Genomic DNA, 23,373 nt, shown 5'->3' with positions numbered 1-23,373 from the left:
AAAAGGACCCTGCATTCAAATCCCATGTGGAGTTGGGGGAGAGCTAGACCTTCAGAGGGGCAGACACTACAGTGAAACCAAGGGAGACTCCTCTCCGCCCACGTTCCTGTCTCAAGAGGAAAATGCCTTGTGCCATCTGTACCTACTGTGCACAGCAACCTAGGAGAAGTAGAGGCAGGACCCTTCTGGTTCTTGCCCATACAGAGAGCTGAAAGCCAGCCAACAGGACTGACTGCATGCCTGAGAGCAGAACACTCTGTTCCCAAAACTGACTGAAAGAAAACAGGAAAAACAGGTCTACAGCAGTGCGGACACACAAGCATACAGGAGGGTTAAGTCACCATCAGAAACAGCAAGACAAGCAAGCACCAGAGACAACCTGATGGGGAGAGGCAAGCACAGAAACCCAAGCAACAGAAACCAAGACTGCTTGTCATCTTAAGAGCCCAATTCTCCCACCAAAGCAAACACGGAATATCCAAACACACCAGAAAAGTAAGAGCTAGATTTAAAATCACATTTTATCATGATGGTAGAGGACTTTAAGAAGGTCATAAATAACTCCATTAAGGAAATACAGGACAACACAAGTAAACAACTAGAAGATCTTAAAGAGGAAACACAAAAATCCCTTAAAGAACTACTGGAAGAAAACAACAAAACAGGAGAAGGAATTGAACAAAACCATCCAGGAGTTAGAAATGGAAATAGAAACAATAAAGAAAGCACAAAGGGAGACAACCCTGGAGATAGAAAAGCTAGGAAACGTTGGCAGGGAATAGAGAGGCAAAGATTAAAACAGAGACAGAAGGAACACCCATTCAGAGCCTGCCCCACATGTGGCCCATACATATACTGCCACCCAATTAGACAAGATGGATGAAGCAAAGAAGTGCAAGCCAACAGGAGCCGGATGTAGATCTCTCCTGAGAGACACAGCCAGAATACAGCAAATACAGAGGCGAATGCCAGCAGCAACCACTGAACTGAGAATAGGACCCCCGTTGAAGGAATCAGAGAAAGGACTGGAAGAGCTTGAAGGGGCTTGAGACCCCATATGAACAACAATGCCAAGCAACTAGAGCTTCCAGGGACTAAGCCACTACCTAAAGACTATACATGGACTGACCCTGGACTCTGACCTCATAGGTAGCAATGAATATCCTACTAAGATCACCAGTGGAAGGGGAAGCCCTTGGTCCTGCTAAGACTGAACCCCCAGTGAACGTAATTGTTGGGGGGAGGGCGGCAATGGGGGGAGGATGGGGAGGGGAACACCCATAAGGAAGGGGAGGGGGGAGGGGGATGTTTGCCCAGAAACCGGGAAAGGGAATAACACTCAAGTTAATAAAAAAAAAAATGAAAAAAAATCAGTGCAAAAAAAAGAGATGAAAAGATAAATATTTTATTTTGTAATAATATTTACTACAAAATAATAATGAGAGTATAGTAAAATGAGATATTATTTAAAAAAAAAACGCTAGGAAAAAGATCAGGAGTCATAGTTGCGAGCATCACCAACAGAATACAAAAGATAGAAGAATCTCAGGAGCAGAAGATAATGTAAAACAGAAAAAAGCTCCTAGCCCAAAACATACAGGAAAGTCAGGACACAATGAGAAGATCAAACCTAAATATAATAGGTATAGAAGAGAAGGACAACTCCCAACTTAAAGGGCCAGTAAATACCTTCAACAAAATCATAGAAGAAAACTTCCTTAACCTAAAGAAAGAGATGCCCATGAACATACATGAAGCCTACAGAATTCCAAATAGATCGGACCAGAAAAGAAACTCCTCCCATCACATAATAGTCAAAACACAAAATGCACAAAATAAAGAAAGAATATTAAAAGCAATAAGGGAAAAAGGTCAAGTAACATATAAAGGCAGACCTATCAGAATCACACCAGACTTCTCCCCAGAGACTACGAAAGACAGAAGATCCTGGACAGATGTCATACAGACCCTAAGAGAACACAAATGCCATCCCAGGTTACTGTATCCTGCAAAACTCTCAATTAACATAGATGGAGAAACCAAGATATTCCATGATAAAACCAAATTTACACAATATCTTTCTACAAATCCAGCCCTACAAAGGATAATAAAGGGCAAAGCCCAACACAAAGAGGCAAGCTAAACCCTAGAAAAAGCAAGAAACTAATCTTTTTGCAACAAAACCAAAAGAAGGGAACACAAACATAATCTCACCCCCAAATAGAAAATAACAGGAGGCAAGAATTGCTATTCCTTTATATTTCTCAACATCAATGGACTCAATTCCCCAGTAAAACATCACAGGTTAACAGACTGGATACATAATGAGGACCCAGCATTTTTCTGCCTACAGGAAACACACTTCAGAAACAAAGACAGACACTGTCCAATCAAAGAGTCTGACGAAGCAAGCTGGAGTTGACATTTTAATATCCAATAAAATCGACTTTCAACCAAAAGTCATCAAAAAAGATAAAGAAGGACACTTCATATTCACCAAAGCAAAACTCCACCAAAATGAACGCTCAATCCTAAAATATCTATGCTCCAAATACAAGGGCACCTACATATGTGAAAGAAACCTTACTAATACTCAAAGCACACTTTGCAACTCACACAACAGTAGTAGGAAATTTCAACACCCCACTCTCAGTAATGGAAAGATCATGGTAACAGAAATAAACAGAGAAATAGACAGATTAACAGAAGTTATGAACCAAATGAACTTAACAGTTATTTATAGAACAGTCTATACTAAAACAAAAGGATATACATTCTTATCACCACCTCATGGTACTTTCTCCAAATTTGACCATATAATCGGTCAGAAAACAGGCCTCAACAGATATAGAAAGATAGAAATAATCCCATGCATCTTATCAGGCCAAAACAGACTAAGGTTGGTCTTCAATAACAACAATAAGGAAAGAATGCACACATATACATGGAAATTGAACAATGCTCTACTCAATAATAACCTGGTCATGGAAGAAATAAGGATAGAAATTAAAGACTTCCTAGAATTTAATGAAAATGAAGGTATAACATAGCCAAACTTATGGACCACAATGAAAGCTGTGCTAAGAGGAAAACTAATAACGCTGAGTGCCTGCAAAAGAAATAGGAGAGAGTATACATCAGCAGCTTGACAGCACACCTAAAACTCTAGAACAAAAAGAAACATGGAGGAGGAGAGGGCAGGAAATAGTCAAACACAGGGCTGAAATCAACCAAGTAGGAAAAAAAAGGACTATACAAAGAATGAACAGAACCAAAAACTGGTTCTTTGAGAAAATCAACAAGATAGATAAACCCTTAGCCATACTAACCAGAAGACATAGAGAGTGTGTCCAAATTAACAAAATCAGAAATGAAAAGGGAGACATAACAAGAGAATCAGAGGAAATTCAAAATATCATCAGATCCTACTACAAAAGCCTCTATTCAACAAAGATTGAAAATCTGGAGGAAATGGACAATTTTCTAGACAAATACCACAAACCAATGTTAAATCAGGAACAGGTAAACCATTTAAACAAACCCATAACTCCTAAAGAAATAGAAGCAGTCATTAAAATTCTCCCAAATGAAAAAGAGCCCAGGACCAGAGGGATTTAGGGCAGAATTCTATCAGACCTTCATAGAAGACCTTCATTGAGACCTGTGGTTCAAACTATTCCACAAAATTGAAACAGATGAAGGACTACCTAATTCATTTTATGAAGCCACAATTGTTCTTATACCTAAACCACACAACGAACCAACAAAGAAAAACAACTTCAGACCATTTTTCCTTTTGAATATTGACGCAAAATACTCAATAAAATTCTTGCAAACTGAATCTAAGAACACATCAAAATAATAATCCATCATGATCAGGTAGGCTTCATCCCAGGTATGCAGGGATGACAATATATGGAAACCATCAACATAATCCACTATATAAACAAACTGAAAGATTAAAACCCACAAGATTATTTCATTAGATGCTGAGAAAGCATTTGACAAAATTCAACACCCCTTCATGATAAAAGTCCTGGAAAGAACAGGAATTCAAGGCCCATATCTAAACATAGTAAAAGCCATATACAGCAAACCAGTAGCTAACATTAAACTAAATGTAGAGAAACCTGAAGCAACCTCATTAGAATCAGGGACCAGACAAGGCTGCCCACTTTCTCCCTCCTTATTTAGTATAGTTCTCAAAGTCCTAGCTGGAACACCCAGAAAACAAAATGAGGTCAAAGGGGTACAGATCGTAAAGGAAGAAGTCAATATATCACTATTTGCAGAGGATATGACAGAATACTTAAGTGACTCCAAAAGTTCCACCAGAGAACTACTAAGCCTGATAAACAGCTTCAGAAAAGCGACTGGGTATAAAATTAACTCAAACAAATCAGTATCCTTCCTCAACACAAAAGATAAACAGACTGAGAAAGAAATTTAGGGAAAAGACACTCTTCATAATAGTCCCAAATAATATAAAATACCTCAGTGTGACTTTAACCAAGCAAGTGAAAAATCTGTATAATTAGAATTTCACGTCTCTAAAGAAAGCAATTGAAGAAGATCACAGAAGATGGAAAGATCTCCAATGCTCATGGATTGGCATGATTAATATAGTGAAAATGGCTGTTTTACTGAAAGCGGTCTACAGATTCATGTAATCCCTATCAAAATTCCAATGCAATTCTTCGTAGAGTTAGACAGAACAATTTGCAAATTCATCTGGAATAGCAAAAAACACAGGATAGCTAAAACTATACTCAAATAAAACTACTTCCAGAGGAATCACCATCCCTGATAAAAACTGTATGGTATTAGTACAGAGACAGGCAGATAGACCAGTGGAGTAGAATTGAAGACCCAGAAATGAACCCACACACCTATGGTCACTTGATTTTTGACAAAGGAGCTGAAACCATCCAATGGAAATAAGAAAGCATTTTCAGTAAATGGTGCTGGAAATCAACTGCAAATCAGCATATAAAAGAATGCAAATTGATGCATTCTTATCACCCTTTAAAAAGCCTAAGTCCGAGTGGATCAAGGACCTCCACATCAAAACAGATACATTCATACTAATGGAAGAAAAAGTGGGGAAGAATCTCGAACACATTGGCACTGGAGAAAATTTCCTGAACAGAACACCAATGGCTTATGCTCTAAGTTCAAGAATTGACAAATGGGATCTCATAAAACTGCAAAGCTTCTGTAAGGCAAAGGGCACTGTCATTAGGACAAAGTGGCAATCAAAAGGTTGGGGAAAGATCTTTCCCAATCCTGCAAATGATAGAGGGCAAATATCCAAAATATGCACAGAACTCATGAAGTTAGACTTCAGAGAGACAAATAATGCTATTTAAAATGGCATACAGATCTAAACAAAGAATTCACAGCTGAGGAATACTGAATGGCTGAGAAGTACCTAAAGAAGTGTTCAACATCTTTAGTCATCAACGAAATGCAAATTAAAAGTACCCTGTGATTCCACATCACACAGTAAGAATTGCTAAGATAAATAACTTAGGCAACAGCAGATGTGGAGAAAGAGGGACACTCCTCCATTGTTGGTGGGATTCTCAACCCATTTCCTCACATGTTTTAGGTGAATATCACTTGAGGTTAAACTTCAGTAAATTACATCAATTTGTTTCATTTTTGAGTGTCTGTGCATAGATGGGGCTAGATTCACAGTCTTCACACAATGTGGAGTCTATTTTCACCCAGTAGCTCTGCAGAGAAGGCAATGGGCAGGATTCTCTCCATTGGCAAGAAAGCAAGTAGTATTTACGAGCTGGTTTCCTAAAATTAAAACCTTGTATTGAGGGACCACAGAATTGAGTTGTGTTTTTTTAGAGAATTTGTTGATTCAATCATTCAGAATTATGGGCACTAAAATAGTGTGATTGAAGCATCCACTTGATAAATATTTATGAATATTGGTAATTATTAGTAACATAATGACTAAGTACTGAAATAATACTAAATAAATAGTAATTTTTAATAAATTTTGAACAAACATGGAATACACTGTAAAGCTGTGTAAGGTAGTTTGACAAAGGAGATGAAGCAAAAATATTAGCTATTGAGACTAATCAGAACTTGTAAGAGATAAAAAAGATAAGTAACCAACATATCACTTTTGCAGCCAAAATGTTTCAGAATGAGAAAGCAGATCCAGATGTAAGATGTCTTTCACACCCATCATACTGCATGTCAAGGGAGATCATTAAATGATCTGGCTACCATGACTAAAGCTGGACCCCAGACTTCTCACAACAACAGAAAAAACTGAACTACATACTCATAAAAAACTAAACTCTGCTCCACAAAGAGATTACAGACTTCCAAAAATCCAATGAAAAATGAATGCACAATATACCCTAACTTATAGAACACAATGAAAGAGGTATTGTGAAAAAAGGTTATCGTACAAAGTGCCTTCATTGAGAAAGTAGAATGATCTTAAATTAGGACCTGAGATCAGAACTGAGAGCTCTAGAACCAAAAGACACAAACGCACCCAATGGGAGTAAATGGCAGGAAATAACCAAGCTCAAGGTTGAAATCAATTATTAGAAACAATGAGAACAATACAAAGACTCAATGAAACACAGATCAGATTCTTTGATAAAATTAACAAGATAATCATTCTATAAATTAAAAGGCAGAGAGAGGAAAAAATATCCAAATTTATAAATCAGAAACAACAACAGAAACCAAGGAAATCCAAAGAATCATTAAGTCTCACTTCAAAAAACCTTTAATCCACAAAATTATAACATCTAAATGAAATGGGCAATTTTCTCAGTAGATAAACCTCAACAAACTTATATCAAAATCTGATGAATAATTTAAATATGTCTATAATCCCAAAGGAAATAAAAATGATCATTAGATATTTCCCAACCCCCCAAAAAATTCCAGGTGCAGAATTCCACTCATCTTTCTGAAGAGCTAATACCGATAATCCTCAAATTATTCCACAAAATAGAAACATAGGAAACATTGCTAAATTCATTTTATGAGGTCACAGTCACCCTGACATCCAAAACATACAAAGACTCAACCAAGAATTACAGAATATTTTCCTTTATGAACTTTGCTAAACCCAAGAAAACATCGAAAAGATCCCCACTACAATCAAGTAGGCTTCATTCCAGAGATGCAGGAATGGTTCAACATAGAAAAATCTATCAATGTAATCTGCCATACAAACAAACTTTAAAAAAAGAAGTCCACGTGATCATCTTATGAGGTGCTAAAAACAAGCCTTCGCCAAAACTAAGTTTGTTTTTTTGTATCTAATGGAAATAGATGCAGGGACCCAGAGCCAGAGCTGGTGAATTCTGCGAAAGAGGAGGATAAATGATTGGAGAAGGCAAAAGAGTCAAGGAAACCATGAGAAAATTCACAGAATCAACTAAACTGGGCATATAGGGACTCACAGCGTCTGAAGCACCAATCAGAAAGTCTGAATGGGATTGATCTAGGTCTTCTGCATGTATGGTACAGTTTTATGGTTTGGACTTTTTATGAGAATCTTAATAGTGGGAATAAGGGTTGTTTCAGATTCTGTTTCCAGGTTTTGGAACCCATTCCTTCTATTGTATTGCTTAGTCCAGGCTTAAAAAGAGAGGAGGTACCTAGTCGTATTACAACTGTATATGCCATGGCTGGTTGATATCCATGGGAGGCCTGTCCTTTTTTAAAGAGAAAAAGTAAAGTAGTGGATGGGCAAGAGTAGACGTGTGTGGGGGTACTGGGAGCAACAGAAGGAGTGGAAGTTGTGGTCAGTATGTAAAAATGGTCAGTATGAGAGAAAGAGAGAGAAATGATAGATAGATGATAGTAGATAGATAGATAGATAGATAGATAGATAGATAGATAGATAGATAGAGTGACAGACAGACAAATGACAAGTGATCATAATGTCCTCTTGGTGGAATTTTTCTTTGTTGAGTATGCAATTTCGTTACCTCTCTGTTTTGCTTACTTTTGGTTTAACTCTATTTTTCTAGATATTAAAATGACTATACCACTTTTTTCTTTACATTTCTGCTTAGAACACCATTTTACAACTTTTAACCCCGAAGTGAAGTATCTTCTTCAGTTTAAGATATGTTTTGGATTCTGCAGGAAAATGTGCCTTGCCTATTTTAATTAGTCTATTTCTATGTTTTGTTTTGTTTTGTTTTGTTTTTGAGAAATGAACTGAATTGTTTTGAAGGCGGTCGTTTTCAAGATCTGAAGATATTGCCAGTGCCAGAGTCTTAGGATACCTGTTAAGAAAAATTACAGACTACATGTGGAACCAACCTAAGAGGGAGTGTGTTTTCTAATCAACAAGGATGAATGGTATTGGAGATCAAGGATTTGCTGTTTTGGTATACAGAACACCCATTAAGGAATGCTTCAGTTGATGAAAATGTATTGAGAAAAACAATATTGGCTACAAATGACAAAAAGTTTCTGTGCAAGTTCTCTCAATTTATGTTTACAGTACTACAAAGGAGAATGCCATCAGATAGCTATATAGCTTAATATTGAATTGATGCATTTCACACTTACTTTTGCTTTATCTTTTTTTCTATGTTTGCATTCCTCTTTTGTTCTGAATTAAAATGTTCTTTCTCTACCATTTGTGCATCAACTTGATTATTTTGTTTTTTATTTTAAAGAAAAGCAGTAGGCTTAAATGTCATGAAAAACTTTACTTTAATCTTCAATCTGTGCTAGCACCCTTATTAAGACCATGAAAGACATTTGGAGATGAACTTAGGAAAATTTCCCCCTTGAAGCTATACATGGCTTTGGCGGAACTTAGGTGAAACATTATTCTTTAAAGAATGTGATTTTCAGAGGCAGAAGGAACACCCATTCAGAGCCTGCCCCACATGTATATGCCCATACATATACAGCCACCAAACTAGGTAAGATGGATGAAGCAAAGAAGTTCAGGCAGACAGGAACCGGATGTAGATCTCTCCTGAAAGACACAGCCAGAATACAGCAAATACATAGCCGAATTCCATCATTAAACCACTGAACTGAGAATGGGACCCCCGTTGAAGGAATTTTAGAAAGGACTGAAAGAGCTTAAAGGGGCTTGAGACCCCATATGAACAACAATGCCAGCCAACCAGAGTTTCCAGGGACTAAGCCACTACCCAAAGACTATACATGGGCTGACCCTAGACTTCAACTGCATGTGTAGCAATGAATAGCCTAGTGAGAGCACCAGTGGAAGGGGAAGCCCTTGGTCCTGCCAAGACTGAATCCCCAGTGAACGTGATTGTTGGGGGGAGGGTGGTAATGGAGGGAGGATGTGGAGGGGAGCACCCATAGAGAAGGGGAGGGGGAAGGGTTAGGGGGATGTAGGCCCGGAAACTGGGAAGGGTAATAACAATCGAAATGTAAATATGAAATACTCAAGTTAATAAAGATGAAAAAAAAGGTAAAAAAAAGAATGTGTTTTAATAAGAAGTAGAATAATGATGATTAATATTGATTGTCAGCAAGGTTACATTAAGAAGCACCCAGAAGATAAATAAAAGGTGTTTCAAAAAAGAATTAACAAAAGTGATAAAAACTGGATGGTATTGGTACAGAGACAGGAAATCCCAGTTGGGAGGTAGAAAAATACAGTCACAAGGGGAAGGGAAGGAAGTACCTATGTGTGAAAGGGGACAGGGAGGGAAAGAGGGGAAAGTGATTAGTTATTAGGTTGGGGGAAAAGTACTGAAGCACTGAGGGCCTATGCAAGAATAAAGACAGGGCATAGAGTAAGGTATGGTTTTGCCATCCCACAGTCAAAACTGTGACATATAATTGTAAAAACTGCAGGGATGCTCACTGATCCCAGCCCACAGCTCACTGCTCCCAAACACCTTCGGAGAGAGAGCTCACTGCCCGGACAGGTGGGCACTCCTGAGACTGCAGAGCGGGAGAGACCACCAATAATGCTCACCCCTTGTCCCGCGCTACGTCTCGCCAGCAGGAACGACGCGGCACACACAGGATCCTACTGCAGAAAAGCTTTAATGCGTCTTGAGAGGGAGAGCATAAGCTTACAATGCGGAGACGCCGAGTGAGGAATAACCGCCCCTTATATAGGAAACTATCCGCTTAGGACGTGTCACTCTCTGACTGGCCGCTGCCAATTATGCCAGATGACGTACCAAAACGTACGTGTCCCTTTGAGTAGGGAAGTTACCAGGCGCCTGCGTATTGCCCTTTTTACTAGGTGCGTTCTGCCAGATGCCGGTGCCATCTTGTAATGGAGTATGTGAGGACAGCTCCTCACATATGTGAGGACAGCTCCTCAGACAGCTCCTCACATCTGTGAGGACAGCTCCTCGGACAGCTCCTCACAACCCCTGTCCACATCTGTGGCCCAAGAGGAAACTGTATATGGCCTCTGGGAACCGGAAGATAGGGGCACTGGAAAGGCAGGTCCCCCGCAGTCCAGACACTGCCCGGACCTGAAGGGAAACAGTCAACAGTTCTCTGCACCCAAATCCCGTGGAAGGGAAAGCTAAACCTTCAGAGGGGCAGACACGCCTAGAAAGCCAGAAGAGACTGCACTCTGCCCACATTTAGGGCTCCAAAGGAAAACACATAACGACATCTGGGACCCCAGTGCATAGGGGATCAGGGAAAAGGCAGCACAGGCCCTCCTGGTTGCCGCCCTCATGGAGAGCTCAAAAGCAGCCCCGACAAGCAGCTTGAGCCACTGGACTACAGGTAAGACAACCAACTTTTCTGCTCCAAGTGACCTGCCTGGTGGACTCAGGACACAGGGACATAGGAACAGCTGAAGATCAGTAGAGAGGAAAGACTACACGCCCGGAAGCGGAAGACTGTGTTCCCATAACTGGCTGAAAGAAAACAGGAAGACTGGTCTACAGCACTGCTGACACACAGCCCTATAAAACGGTATAGCCACTGTCAGAAATAGCAGAATAAAGTAACACTAGAGAGAACCTGATGGCGAGAGGCAAGTACAGGAACCCAAGCAACAGAAACCAAGACTACATGGAATCATCGGAGCACAATTCTCCCACCAAAGCAAACACTGATTATCCAAACACACCAGAAAAGCAAGATCTAGATTTAAAATCATATTTGATCATGATGATGGAGGACTTCAAGAAAGATATAAAGAACTTCCTTAGAGAAACGGAGGAAAACATAATAAACAAGTAGAAGCCTATACAGAGGAATCACAAAAATCCCTGAAAGAATTCCAGGAAAACACAATCAAACAGTTGAAGGAATTAAAAATGGAAATAAAAGCAATAAAGAAAGAACACAGGGAGACAACCCAGGATATAGAAAACCAAAGGAAGAGACAAGGAGCCGTAGATATAAGCATCACCAACAGAATACAAGAGATACAAGAGAGAATCTCAGGAGCAGAAGATTCCATAGAAATCATCGACACAACTGTCAAAGATAAAGGTAAAATGGAAAAAGCTCCTGGTCCAAAAAATACAGGAAATCCAGGACTCAATGAGAAGATCAAACCTAAGGATAATAAGTATAGAAGAGAGTGAAGACTCCCAGCTCAAAGAATCAGTAAATATCTTCAACAAAATCATAGAAGAAAACTTCCCTAACCTAAAGAAAGAGATGCCCATAAGCATACAAGAAGCCTACAGAATTCCAAATAGATTGGACTACCAGAAAAGAAACTCCTCCCATCATATAATAGTCAAAACACCAAACGCACAAAATAAAGAAAGAATATTAAAAGCAGTAAGGGAAAAAGGTCAAGTAACATATAAAGGCAGACCTATCAGAATCAAACCAGACTTCTCGCCAGAGACTATGACAGATGTCCTACAGACCCTAAGGGAACACAAATGCCATCCCAGGTTACTGTATCCTGCAAAACTCTCAATTAACATAGATGGAGAAACCAAAATATTCCATGACAAAACCAAATTTACACAATATCTTTCTACAAATCCAGCGCTACAAAGGATAATAAATGGTAAAGCCCAACATAAGGAGGCAAGCTACACCCTAGAAAAAGCAAGAAATTAATCGTCTTGGCAACAAAACAAAGAGAAGAAAAGCACACAAACATAATCTCACATCCAAATATGAATATAACAGGAAACAGCAATCACTATTTCTTTTCTTTTTTTTTTTTAGTATTGATCTATTTTTTTTCATTCTTTTTTTTAATTATTATTAACTTGAGTATTTCTTATTTACATTTCAAATGTTATCCCCTTTCCCGGTTTCCGGACCAACATCCACCTAACCCCTCCCTTCCCCATCTCTGTGGGTGTTCCCTCCCCATCCTCCCCCCATTGCCACCCTCCCCCCAACAATCACGTTCACTGGGGGTTCAGTCTTAGCAGGACCAAGGGCTTCCCCTTCCACTGGTGTTCTTACTAGGCCATTCATGAGGTTGGAGCCCAGGGTCAGTCCATGTATAGTCTTTGGGTAGTGGCTTAATCCCTGGAAGTTCTGGTTGGTTGGGATTGTTGTTCATATGGGGTCTCGAGCCCTTCAATTCTTTCTCTGTTTCCTTCAACGGGGGTCCCGTTCTCACTTCAGTGGTTTGCTGCTGGCATTCGCCTATGTATTTGCTGTATTCTGGCTTTGTCTCTCAGGAGAGATCTACATCTGGTTCCTGTCACCCTGCACTACTTTGCTTCATCCATCTTGTCTAATTGGGTGCCTGTATATGCATGGGCCACATGTGGGGCAGGCTCTGAATGGGTGTTCCTTCTGCCTCTGTTTTAATCTTTGCCTCCCTATTCCCTCCCAAGGGTATTCTTGTTCCCCTTTTAAAGATGGAGTGAAGCATTCCAATTTTGATCATCTGTCTTGAGTTTCACGTGTTCTGTGCATATAGGGCAATTCAAGCGTTTGGGCTAATAGCCACTTATCAATGAGTGCATATCATGTGTGTTTTTCTGTGATTGGGTTACCTTACTCAGGATGATATTTTCTAGATCCATCCATTTGCGTATGAATTTCATAAAGTCATTGTTTTTGATAGCTGAGTAGTATTCCATTGTGTAGATGTACCACATTTCTGTATCCATTCCTCTGTTGAAAGGCATCTGGGTTCTTTCCAGCATTTGGCTATTATAGATAAGGCTGCTATGAACATAGTGGAGTATGTGTCTTTGTGATATGTTGGGGCATCTTTTGGGTATATGCCCAAGAGAGGTATAGCTGGGTCCTGAGGTACTGCAATGTCCAATTTTCTGAGGAACCTCCAGACTGATTTCCAGAATGGTTGTACCAGTCTGCAATCCCACCAACAGTGGAGGAGTATTCCTCTTTCTCCACATCCTTGCCAGGAATTGCTCTTACCTGAGTTTTGATCTTAGCCATTCTGACTGGTGTGAGGTGGAATCTCAGGATTGTTTTGATTTTCATTTCCCTTATGACTAAAGATGTTGAACGTGTCTTTAGGTGCATTTCAGCCATTTGACATTCCTCAGCTGTGAATTCTTCTTCTGGCTCTGAACCCTATTTTTTAATATGGTTGTCTCCCTGCAGTTTAACTTCAGGAGTTTTTTGTATATTTTGGATATAAGCCCTCTATCTGTTTTTAGGATTGGTAAAGACCTTTTCCCAATCTGTTGGTTTCCATTTTGTCCTAACAACAGTGTTCTTTGCCTTACAGAAACTTTGCACTTTTATGAGATCCAATTTGTTGATTCATGATCTTAGAGCGTAAGCCATTGGTGCTTTATTCAGGAAATTTTCTCCAGTGTCCATGTATTTGAGATGCTTCCCCACTATTTTTTTCTATTAGTTTGAGTGTATCTGGTTTGATGTGGAGGTCATTGATCCACTTGGACTTAAGCTTTGTACAGGGTGATAAGAATGAATCAATCTGCATTCTTCTACATGCTGCCTCCAGTTGAACCAGCACCATTTGCTGGAAATACTATCTTTTTTCCATTGGATGGTTTTGGCTCCTTTGTCAAAAATCAAGTGACCATAGTTGTGTGGGTTCATTTCTGGGTCTTCAATTCTATTCCACTGGTCTATCTGCCTGCCTCTGTACTAATACCATTCAGTTTTTATGACTATTGCTCTGTAATATGCTTTGAGATCAGGAATGGTGATTCCCCCGGAATTCCTTTTATTGTTGAGGATAGTTTTAACTATTCTGGGTTTTTTGTTATTCCAGATGAATTTGGAAATTGTTCTGTCTACTTCTCTGAAGAATTGGATTGGTATTTTGATGGGGATTGCATTGAATCTGTAGATCGCTTTTGGTGAAATGGCCATTTTCACTATATTAATCCTGCCAATCCATGAACATGGGAGTTCTTTCCATCTTCTGAGATCTTCTTCAATTTCTTTCTTCAGTGTCTTGAAGTTCTTATTGTAGAGATCTTTTACTTGCTTGGTTAAAGTCATACCGAGGTATTTTATATTATTTGGGACTATTATGAAGGGTGTCATTTCCCTAATTTCTTTCTCGGTTTGTTTCTCTTTTGTGTAGAGGAAGGCTACTGATTTATTTGAGTTAATTTTATACTCAGCCACTTTGCTGACATTGTTTATCAGCTTTAGTAGTTCTCTGGTGGAACTTTTGGGATCACTTAAATCATATCATGGGCAAATAGTGATATTTTGACTTCTTGTTTTCCAATCTGTATCCCCTTGATCTCCTTTTGTTGTATGATTTCTCTGGCTAGAACTTCAAGAACTATATTGAATAAGTAGGGAGATAGTGGGCAGCCTTGTCTAGTCCCTGATTTTAGTGGGATTGCTTCAAGTTTTTCTCTATTTAGTTTAATGTTAGCAACTGGTTTGCTGTATATGGCTTTTACTATGTTCAGATATGGGCCTTGAACTCCTGTTCTTTCCAGGACTTTCATTATGAATGGGTATTGAATTTTGTCAAATGCTTTCTCAGCAACTAATGAAATGATCATGTGGTTGTTCTCTTTTAGTTTGTTCATATAATGGGTTACATTGATGGTTCTCCATATATTAAACCATCCCTGCATACCTGGGATGAAGTCTACTTGAACATGATGGATAGTTGTTTTGATGTGCTCTTGGATTCAGTTTGCCAGAATTTTATTGAGTACTTTTGCGTCGATATTCATAAGGGAAATTGGTCTGAAGTTATTTTTCTTTGTTTGATCTTTGGTTTAGGTATAAAAATAATTGTGGCCTGCATAATGAAATCATCCCACATTTCACCCCTTTTGTCTAATTAAAAAATAACTTTTCTCTCAGTTATAACCTCAGTACATATATCTAACACCCAGTCCAACACTTTATCAGTTGAACAGAATATTTAGTTTTCTATTCCATCTTAAGTAAGACTTAACAGTCTATGTTATATTTTGGTTAGCTTATATAGTATCTAATAACTACCTAATAAAACAAGCATTTTTAGAGTTAAACAGCCTAATAAGCTATGAGATTATAATCAGTCTTCAACCCAGTCAGAAATCTGAGATAGACCAATTATTTATACATATAGGAAGCCTAACATGGCTTTGAGAACTGAGAGGTTGTAGAAACAAATCTCTACTAGCACAGTCCTCTTTTAGAAAAATGTGAGCACAAGTCTTCAGTCTTTTGGCCCCAAATCAACTGACAGACTCTTGAAACACAGAAATCTTGAAGGGCTGATAATTCTGGCTTGGCAAAATTATCAGTCAACTATTCTGCATAAGATGTCCCTTTTGGATGGTATTAATCTCAGATGAAACAGGCAGTTTCTGCCGAGTGGTTGCCTAGCCACAAACTATTGCCTCACCTGGAGGTAGAGATACTTAATTTGTTCATTAAATCCACCAAAGGGGAACTGTTAGAAGAAGATATGTCTCAACCAAAGATAAATAACTTTACATCTCATATTTTGTGGACTTCTGATTTTTTTGAAAACCATCTATCTATATAAGGTAATCTGGATTATTGTCCATTAACCATCTTATTATCTTGAATGTATTCTAACAAACTTAGAGCCATGAATTTGCTCTTTGGCCCTTAACTCACATATGTGATCAACTTGAAAGTTTGTAAAAGAACTGGATCTAGCCTTGTACTTTTAAACGTTTTTAACAAATAAATTCAATACTAAAGCAAAGATATGATTTTAGCTTATTTACCAAATGAGATTATGACTGTACAATTCAATCTAGCTAATTCCTCCCTGCTAAATTACAACCATTTCTAGATTTCTCATAAAACAACCTTAGAATAACCACTTTCAGCCCCACAAAGTCCAGGGAATTGGGGAAATGCCTCTTCTATAATGTCTTCAAACTGTACATGTGCATTGAGATATCCTTGGGGGTAGGGAATAAGAAGAATGAAGCAAATGCTATAGCTAGATGTGTCCTGACTGGACACAGCTGAAAGTCCTTGAGACCAGGAATCCAAGAAGGCACACTCTGCAAAATACAATTCTCAAGACAAAAGTTTAGAATTGAGATATCTTTATTTTTGATTCTCTTGAATCTAGTTTTTCAAGCGATCTCCTTCTCTCAAATCTGATCATTATGACTCTGTGAGGTTTCTGGAGCCTAATCACATTTTTTAAAAACACAAAAACAAAAAACATTTCCCCAGAATACTGTGTTCCTTAGTCTGTAATGGGAAAAGCTTGTACCGAGATCTGGACTTAGGCCTGTGAGGTTTAAGAAGAAGAACACAGACTTGTGAGGTTTAAGAAAAAGCACACAGACTGGCGTCATTCATGTTAAGAAAAGAGAATGCCAAATCTTTTACTTGATTCACTGAATACATATTCCAAGTTCACCAGGTGGAAAATTCTAGAAAGCACAGTGGGAAAACCAGCTTATGCCCTCAGGAACAAAGAAAGAAGAAAAAATACAAGAACTGATTATCACCCAGGTATATGACCCAGGTGTGTTGATTCAGGGCCAGGACATTCTTTTGTTAGGATCAAAAGGCTTCTACATTCATTAGCAAGACTTCACCAGGGGTCAACGCTGATGGGGACCCAGGAGGTCCCCTTTTTATTCTTTTATTTAGCAGCGCCTGTCTTAGAACACTTTTGGGTGTCAATATCTTGCCCGTCTCTGGGAAACTCTGCCAGTCTCAGAGCCGCTTTCTTAGGTAAGGATTGGTCCCAACGAGTTGCCAGTCTTTGGCTAATTGCTTCTTGTAAAGGCTGAGCCAGAATTGGGCAGAGGGATTGTCTCCTGCCAAGACATCTGCTTAGTCACTGCCTGGGACTGGGAATTCTGTTTGAGCATGTGATAAAATGCTCAAGCCAAACCACTGCAGTGCCCAAGGGTCATACCATTGAGGGCCATACCACCGAGGACTGTTGTCAAGCTGTTCCTGTAAGAGCACTGACTGTTAACTTAAATTTAGAATTCCCAATTGTCAGCAACTTCTCCTGAAAGTTTAACTACTGTGCTTGTCTTAACAACAGATTGGGGGAGGGCAATCTCAGACATTGCAGCCACAGTGGCTGCAGCAGCAATGGCTGCTCCAATAGCAGCGAAGATTCCAAAGTCTCTCTCATGACAGTTCAGGATCAGCTTGTGTTCTCTCCTGAATGACCAACAGGCAATGAAACCATGCCTGAGATCTGCATAACCAGGGCAGAGTTCCCTGGTCCTCAGAATCCTCAAGAAGATGGCATTCCTGTGAAGAATCCCCACCATTAGCACCATTTGGATAACACCAAGACCATTAATCCATTGTTGCAAAGGTATAAATTTTCTTGAATACTCAAAACATTAACATTAACGTTTTTGCTAAATGAATAACAAAAGTAACTTTCTTGGGTCAAAGCAATAGTGTTATTAATTAAATAACTATACCACTATATCAGCAATAATCAAACTCACTATCCTATTGCTTTTGTTTAAAGCCTGACTCACTTCTTCCAATATCTGTAAGCATTTTAGAATATCAAGGTCCTATAATACTCACAAGTAATAAAACAAAAGGTGGTATATTCCAGATTTCAATATAGTAACACAATTAGAAAGTGTACAATCAATATAACTGGCATTAAATATTGTAGAAGAACCAAAAGTAATTTTGACATGACCAATAAATAAAAATTAGGAGTTTTAACCCATGTACTAACATTTGTTCAAAATCTAAATCCTCTATCAATTTTTCCATTGCAAATGTAACTTCATATAAGACAATTTTGAACATTTAATTGTCTCTGAAAATGTCCAGAACCAATCTTCCAAATGAAAACAGTTATTTTCAATATTGAGTTGACCAATCTATGATTGAGTCATCATAAGTTTTCACATTAAAGGAAAGAGAAGAGTCATAACTTCTCTTTGATTTTCTGAAGGCAATTTCTCTGTCACACAAGGTCTAAAACTTTGAAGCAAGGCAGCTTGTTCAATCTGGGATATAGACAAGTAAATATGGGTCAGGAACATATGTCCAAAACAGCTTTCCAGTCACCATTGTCAGGGCACTCAGAAAGCTCACAGGCCAACATTATTCTTTGTCCCAGCATCAGCATGTCTCACCCGCCACTCTGGCAGCTAGTACATTCCTGCAGCATCCTGTAGAAAAAACACAAACATGCCCTCTTCCCCATATAAAATACCTGAACAGGATCATGGTATAAGTCAGTAAGTGGATCCTTCTATTTCACCTAGGCATAAGTATGCCTAGTTTTAGGGTGCCATAAACACTCAGAGAGTTCCTTGGCATCTAAATTTTAAAATTAAAAATAAAAAGAGCATTATTTGAATAATTATATGACATACAGGGATATAACTCCTCCTTTTTATTTATTAAGATATTGTTTTAAAGTTTTATAACACCTGTTTTATAATGTCTAGTCCTTGAGAATTATAAGGAATCTCAATAATATGGGTAACATCTATTTGTCAAATATCATTAGGCTGTAACCCTCTTTGGTTAACTCCCAAATTGGGAGAGGAAATAAATGAGGTACACTGGGGACATTTACTGATTATTTGGGCTGCTTGTTCTTTAGTTATTCTATTGTGAAATAATTTAATTTTCCCAAACAAGAAATGAATAACATCTATTTGCCATAACTTATAAGCTATGTCCTCGAGGACTACCACCATTATGTGATGCAGGAAGAAATTGAGGACACTGAGGACTTGTATTTACAGTTTGACTTGTATACCAAATTATTGTCTCCAGCTATTACGGTTTTGATGATATAAAGAATGAGATTGTTTGTTCCTATGTAAGGCCTATAATTTGCCTGATAAATCTGTTGTGGCATTCTCTTCCTCAATAAGGGATCCAGGCAATCTAGTTTGAGTTCTTAAATGGCCTATAAAGAAACAGTACATTCTCTTAAATCAGTTGTATAGCATAAGTAATTGTAAAATTTGAGGGTTATCAGCATCTATAAAAGGAAAAAATTTGATCATTACAAAAATTGTAAACCATAAGCTATACATTGGCTATCAGTATACAAATTGAAAGCTTGATTTTAACATTTTATAAACACTCATACAGCACGTAATTCAATTATCTGTGCTGAAGCAGAGGGAAACTCAAAAGAATAAACATGCGATCCAATTATATATGTTGCCTTCTCATTAGATAAACCATCTATAAATACAGTAAGCTTATTTTCTATGGGCTGCATGCACAAATTTACAGGAAAGACAAAAGCATTTATAGAGGAAAACTATCAATTTTGCCTGAAAAGTTTGTATATGTAATAGGCCAAATATCAATATTCTGTAATAACCAATTTAATTTTTATCTGGAATAAGGTATGTTTCATCAGGTTCTTTTTTCAAAATACTTCCATGACTCTATCTTACAAATTTGTATTAACACAATAACAGTTTTATTATAGGGCATTAAAACTTTTTCTTCGGAGAGGAAAAATGAGTCCATGTGAAAGGTTCCTTTTGGGTACTACTGTGGATACAAACAACCAACAATTGATCATAATCTATATAATTAATATATCTGTTGTTGACACATGGCTTTCTCTGTTTTCTGCAAAGCTATTCCTCCCTCATTAGTTAATTTTCTAGCGGAATTAAGATTTTCATCCACCTCGAGGATATCAAAGACTTAAGTCCCCCTTTGATAAGCTTAAAGTGAGATCTTAGCCAATTAACATATCTTTTGAAGCTTAAAATTAATTTAAAATAAACTATCTTGAATTTTCTGTGTCACAATTTGTTTCCGTTATAAATGATGTCTCAAATATTATAAAGGATATTGCCTTTGAATCTTTTTTGGAGCAGCAACTACTCCTCAAATTTTAAAAGCTTGTTGTATAAGAGCAACTGCTTCTAGTAAAACCCCTTTGGAGGGATCAGTTAATAAAATATGCATATAATGATTAGTATACACTGAAACATTCAAAATCCTAACTTCTTACATTGAACCAGTGACAAAATTACATAATGTAGGGCTATTAGACATTCCTTTGTAAACCTTTTCAATGATATCACTTCATGGGCTTTCTAAAATTATAAGCAAGCCACTAAATGAAAACCTTTCACAATCACCAGGATGTAAAGGATCAGCATAAAAACAATTCTCTAGGGGTTGTGGATTTAGCTCAGCGGTAGAGGCTTGCCTAGCGGCGCAAAGGCCCTGGTTCGGGTCCCCAGCTCGAAAAAAAAAAAAAAAAAAAAAAAAACAATTCTCTAAATCTATAACAATTCTATACCTATTTCTTGAAATGGCAGTTGGAGTAAACAAACAGGGTGTAATGCTCTCACAAGTTCCATAGCCTCATCAATCCTTCACAAATCCTGTAACAATCTCTACCTGTTTGATTTTTTTCTTAATTACAAATATTTTTGAGTTAGAATCCTGAGCCTGTCTGTGACTGAACTGCAAACAGTAGCCCATGTAACACTGGTGATTTTTAAGTTTTCCTTATAACACCAGAACATAACCACAACTTTGGAAAGTAAAACTCAACCTACAACAAATAATCTAGTCTCCAAAATCCAGTCTCTCCACAACACCAAGTTCATCTCTCATGCTATAAACTTTGACTGCCAATTTCTGCATATGAATGCACAATGGTACAGGCTCTAATACCTGAACAGTGAGACATTGCCCTAAAATATTGTATTAGCCTGGCTTTTAGGATAAGAATTATATAAAATTATTCCAATTTAGACCGTATTTGGCTAATGTTTCCCTGAGTTGGCTAATGCCACATGTTGTCTAGAATGACTCCATCCGAATTATCAGTTTTAAGCCAACTTTCTCTTACCAATGTTACAAATTTTTAACCATACCCAATAAGTTAAAAGTCGATGATCTGTAACCAAGACACATAGAGAATATTTATATGTTTAAAACCAATCAGGAACAAAAAATGAAGTGGCTACACATATCTTTAATATTTAAAACACCATTTTTACCTTTTCTAGCTGTAATTTTAAGAGAAGCACCTTGTCACCTATGTCCAATAATCATAGTCAGGGATTTTTCTAGGAGAAATAGACAGCTGACCTAGGCTCCTAGCTACAGGTGCAGAGTTCCAAAGGCCAATTGAAACTGCCTTTGATTTATTTGTTGCTTTTTTTAAAATGAGTTAAAACCAAATCAAGAGGTTAAGGACTGGCAGATAAAGTTTTAACCAGGTTTCTTTTTTAAACATGAAACACAGAACAACATTCAAGCGATGAAACAAAAAACATACATGGACAACTTGATGCACCAAGGACAGACAATAGACATAGAGGGAAAGAACTAGATGATGTCCTACCAAAGGGACCCAGTTATCCTACCTAAGGAACCCAGAACCAGAAATAAGCATTTCTACAATAGAAGCCAGCAAGGAGGCAGGACATCTCCTGCCTTCCTTCTGTCCCTAGGAGAACTCCGAAAAAGCTTAAGCTCATTGTCCTTATCTGCTAAAGCATCTCCAGAGAGTCTCGGAGTACTGATTTTTTCAGACCCATTGTCTCTCATGTCTAGGTTATAAACTGTCTCTAGTCAGGGTCCAAAGACTAAAAGCATCTGCGAAAAATGACTTTGCTTCTCTAGATTTTAACATAACTCTAAAAGAACACATACACAAAAACTTGTTACCATTATCTTGTCCTTTTCCACAAGTTTTACTCACTGCTAGCCCAAATAAAAGGCACCAATAAAAGGACTGGATCTAAGCCTTGTACTTTTAAACATTTTTAACAAATAAATTCAATACTAAAGCAAAGATATGATTTTAGCTTAGTTACCAAATGAGATTATGACTGTACAACTCAGTCTAGCTAATTCCTCCCTGTTAAATTACAACCATTTCTAGATTTCTCATAAAATAACCTTAGAATAACCACTTTCAGCCCCCAAAAGTCCAAGGAATTGGGGCGATGACTCTTCTATAACTTCTTCAAACTGAACATGTGCATTGAGATATCCTTGGGGGTAGGGGGTAAAAGAATGAAGCAAATGCTGTAGCTGGATATGTCCTGACTGGACCCAGCTGAAAGTCCTTGAGACCAGGAATCCAAGAAGGCACACTCTGCAAAATACAATTCTCAAGACAAAAGTTTAGAATTGAGATATCTTTATGTTTGATTCTCTTGAATCTAGTTTTTCAGGTGGTCTCCCTCTCTCAGATCTGATCATTATGACTCTGTGAGGTTTCCAGAGCCTAATCACACTTTCAAAAAACACACAAACAAATTCTTTTCCCAAGAATACTGTGCTCCTTAGTCTGTAATGAGAAAAACTTGTGTCTTGCACTCTTTCCCAGATTAATAACATAACCATAATAAGACTCAAAGTCATGCCCATTATGAAAATTAAACAATTTTAAAAAAGGAAGGAAGCTAAACAATAGTGTTTGAGTCTGAGGCTTTTGTACTCTGTCATATCAGTAAATTAATCCCAAATTACCATTGAACCCACGTTAAGAGAATCTGAACTTCCTATTGTGGTAAAAATCCAAAATAACCACAAAGCCTTCCTCGCTGGCATCAGTGAGCCATATGGCCTGTAGCAGGGTAATTCATAAAACAAACTATACACCTTCTATCAATGTCAATATCAATAAGCAACTTATCAAACCAGGACTTTAGCCCCAAATATATCAATCTGTTAAGCTCTCTTCCTGGAGCCACAGATTTTCATTTAACCTTAATAACTTGTAAATATCACAAATCTCTACTTGGAGTCAGTGACTAATTCTCTCTGTCTAAGTTCTGAAGCATGGGTGAAAATTCCCACATGATTTGGATAATCTCTGTACTTTCTTCTTAAAAACAAACTTAAATCACCTTTCAATAATACTTGTCATTAAGAAGTAGGATGTCTAACTAGTATTTCAAGCTAAAATTCCCATGGAGCCCATGTTAGAAAGAATATGAGTATCCTGAAGCACTTTCTTTAAAGCAGCACATCTCGAACTCTCTCTGAGCTGTAACTACTTTTTTT

The sequence above is a fragment of the Rattus rattus genome, chromosome 3 (assembly GCF_011064425.1).
Source record: "Rattus rattus isolate New Zealand chromosome 3, Rrattus_CSIRO_v1, whole genome shotgun sequence".
Taxonomy (NCBI): Eukaryota; Metazoa; Chordata; class Mammalia; order Rodentia; family Muridae; genus Rattus; species Rattus rattus.
Note: the sequence above shows the minus strand (reverse complement) of the source record.